This window comes from Hylobates moloch, unplaced genomic scaffold (genome assembly GCF_009828535.3).
Source record: "Hylobates moloch isolate HMO894 unplaced genomic scaffold, HMol_V3 SCAFFOLD_9, whole genome shotgun sequence".
NCBI classification, from domain to species: domain Eukaryota; kingdom Metazoa; phylum Chordata; class Mammalia; order Primates; family Hylobatidae; genus Hylobates; species Hylobates moloch.
Window position 1 is genome coordinate 10530732 of NW_026652284.1, and position 3591 is coordinate 10534322.

The 3591-nt window shown below is 57.7% G+C and overlaps 1 long non-coding RNA gene across 1 annotated transcript; it reads right to left on the bottom strand.

The window, feature by feature from the left end:
- Positions 1-2898: 2898 nt before the first annotated feature.
- Positions 2899-3550, bottom strand: LOC116812914 (uncharacterized). The gene is made up of 2 exons (XR_004370842.2): positions 3268-3550; positions 2899-3191 (listed from the first exon to the last, which is right to left on the bottom strand). It is a non-coding gene; the product is annotated as an uncharacterized LOC116812914 (long non-coding RNA).
- Positions 3551-3591: the final 41 nt, after the last annotated feature.

Consider the following 3591-nt stretch of genomic DNA (forward strand, 5'->3'; position numbering starts at 1 on the left):
AATATCTCAAGCACTGATCTTAGGATCAGTTTAGGGAGGGTCGGAATCTTGTAGCCTCCAGCTGCACGACTCTAAACCATAATTTCTAATCTTGTGGCTAATGTTAATCCTACAAAGACAATCTAGTCCCCAGGCAAGAACATCTGCTTTGAGAAAGGGCTGTGACCGCCTTTGTTTAAACTATAAACTAAGTTTCTCCCAAAGTTAGTTCAGCCTACGCCCAGGAATGAACGAGGACAGCTTGGAGGCTAGAAACAAGATGGAGTTGGTTAAGTTAGGTCTCTTTCACTGTCCCAGTCATAATTTGGCAAAGGCAGTTTCACAACCTCCGCTTCCTGGGTTTAAGTGATTCCCCTGCCTCAGCCTCCCGAGTAGCTGGGGTTATAGACGTGCACCACCACACCCGGCTAATGTTTGTATTTTTAGTAGAGATGAGGTTTTGCCATGTTGCCCTCCCAACACTCCCGGCCTCAAGTGATCTGCGCACCTTGACCTCCCAATGTGCTGGGATTACAGGCGTGAGCCACCACCCCGGGCTGTGCTCATTGTTCATGAATTTGTAGAGCTTCATCTCCAGAGCCTTCCTGATCCTTTCCTGGCGGTCACCGGCTGGGGTGAAAGTCCCAACCCTCCAGTCTTTAGGTCTTACCAGCCCCACCCTGAGGCTCCCCCGGGGCTCTACCCTAAACCACTGCATTAGCATAAACTCGGGGGTTCTCTAACGGAGCATGTAATGAATGACAAGACACTCCTACCGATCAGGAATTTCCAAAGGTGTTGGGGGCTCCGTGACAGGAACTGGGGACAAACACCAAATCGATTTCTTCTACTACAGAAGATAAACCCCAAATAATCAGCTCCAAGAGTGAAAGGGGCCACAGAAGGACGACTGTGATTTTTCTTCTGACAAGCCACATGGACCCATGAATCCTTAATCCAGGGGCCTGGCTAATTTTGAAATATCAAACTTTGAAAAGTCTAGATAGGTGTCGTTCCCCATGCCACACTGGGCCTGTTTGTAGCCCAGAGATTTCTGGGACGTTGGGGGACCCAGGTTGTGTCCTCATCAAGGCTGCTTCTGTTTCAGCAGGTCATCCTGGGCTGCATCGCACCCACCCAGTCGTGGGGCTCAGGTTTGCCTCCGTCCCTGGCGCATGCCCCTTCGCGGTGGGCAGGTGTGTGTATAGACTTGACTATAGGCTGGGGAGGCGGAGGATCTACGCTGCCGGCAACTTCATCTCCTGCGGCTGCTTCCCAGATCTCCTGCCTCCCAGATGGCTCTGGCTGTTTCCGAAACCTGGTCCACCTCCCTTCTCTCTCCTCGCCCTGATAGGTGGTCCTGATGGGCCAGGGCAGAGGACCGGCACTGGTTGAGGGCTGCATCACACGTGCTTCTCACCAAAGCTTCCTAACAGGGACGGTGTGCTCCCCCTCTGATATCGGGGTCACCGGCAGAGGGCCTGCGTGGCTGCAGGTCACAGAGCTAAGGGAGGCAGAGTTGAGATTGAGATCTGGACCGAGGTCCGATTCCAGAGCCCTTGGGGAAAGGCCCTCACACTTAGGGGGTCACGGGGTCGTCCCTCTAAGGGGGCAGCATTCCCTGCCTGGATCTTGGCCAGGGAGTAGATGTCAGAGAGACCATCCATGCCGGGACCTCCAGAGTGCCTGGCCTGAGAGGCAGGAGACCCTGGGGTGAGCAGGGTGGAGTGACCTCGGACGGTGGCTGCTGATTGGCTGTGTGTCCTTAGGCACATCGCCTTGCCTCTCTGTGCAGCAAGAACAGTGTCTTGCGGGCAGGTGGTTGTGAAGATTAAATGAAAGTGCCTGGCCCACCCAGCTGCAGCCTGGCCTGTCAGGCTCCAGAAATAGCCCCTGCCAACCCACCTGACCGCCAGCTGCTCCTCTCGGGCCTTCCCTGGGACTGTGAAGGCCCGGGGGCAGACGTCAGCTCCCCAGACTGATTTGAAAGGTCAGGGTGGCCTGGAGAAGTTAGCCTGAGGTCAGATCTGCTGATGGGCCAAAGGTCTGAAGGTGCTTAGTCTGGTGACTTCACAGGGGTGGGGAGTGGGGGGCGGGTGGAGACTGTAGGGCTGTGACTGGCCTGAGGCTAGAGTTGATGGCGAAACTGAATCCCCCTTATTCTGATGTCCCAGGGGAGTTAGGGCTCCGAGGTGGCTGCCTCGGCTGGGAGTGGGGCCTCCCACTTGCGTCTGCTAGCCCAGCCCCTGCCCAGGGTGGGGAAAGGGGTTGGCAACTCAGGCCCATGCAAAGGGTTCCTTTCCTGTTCTCCTCCCACCACCGTTGCGTCCTGGAAGGCGGGAGTTCAGCACCTTGGAGAGGGGACAGCCCTGGTCCTCGCAGTCCCTGATGCGGGCGCCCACACCTGCTTTCTCAGTTTGTCCACATGGGGGGCGGGGCATGGTGGGAATTTGAACCCAAGTCTGAATACCGAGTGGGGTCAGGGCACAGTCACTGGGCCAGTGTTAAGCTCCTGATGTGCTTAAAAACCAGCCCCGCTACCCCTTCCTGTATTTGCCCCGGAGTACCTGGATGGGACCTGACATAACACCTGTGAGTGGCTCCAATTCTGAGAATGCTCCTGGGCAGCCCCACCCTGATCTTACCCACCCCACTGCCCTGGGGGGCTGTCACCAGTGGCCTTGTGAAGGGCTTGGTAAAGGGACGGCTTCCCAGGACAGCTCTGGGTCCCACGTGACGACTGCAGTGAACCTCTGTGCCCCAGGCTATCCACGAGGGCCCGCCTGCAGCCCCAGCCCTGCAGTAGACACTTGGGGGTCAGCCAGGAAGGCCCCTGCAGACCCTCACCCCAGAGGCACCCAATGGTGAATGTGGCCCTGCCTGGGCCCAGCCAAGGTCGGGAGACACAGGACTCCAATCTTTGCTATAAATACACGTGTTTGGTGAGTGAGGGGCAACAGAAGGCAGAGAGATGGCGCTGTACACAGCTGGTATAGGCTTGGAGGTGGAACGCCAGAGAGACAGACACACAGACAGTCCGCCCAGCAGGGCAGGCCGGGCAGCATTCTGGGGCTTGTAACACTTGGTGGGCGAGAGCCGGCAGGAGGTCGGGCCCAGGGCTGGAGGGGCCGAGGCACCCCGGAGGCTCCAAGGTCCGAGGTCCTGGGTGGCATCAGTGGTGGCGCCTGGGCTCAGCTCACATCATTCAGGGCCTGGAGGGACACGAGGCCAGTCAGGAGGGCGCTCTGGGTCCCTGGGTCCCACCACCCAGCCCTGCAGGCCACCCACCTTGCGGGCAAACTCCGGCAGCACGAAGGCGGCGCGGTGCACGTCGGAGTTGTAGTACTTCAGCTGCATCTGTGCCACCTGCTGCTGCGTCAGTGGCTGCACCGGCTCCTGGAAGTTGGTGCTCTGGGGACCGGGCCAGGGGTACATCAGGGGGGGCACTTTTTTTTTTCTTTTTTTGAGACGGAGTCTCGCTCTGTTGCCATGCTGGAGTACAGTGGCGTCATCTCAGCTCACTGCAACCTCTGTCTCCCAGGTTCAAGTGATTCTCCTGCCTCAGCCTCAGGTATGCGCCACCACGCCCGGCTAATTTTTTTTTTTTTTTTT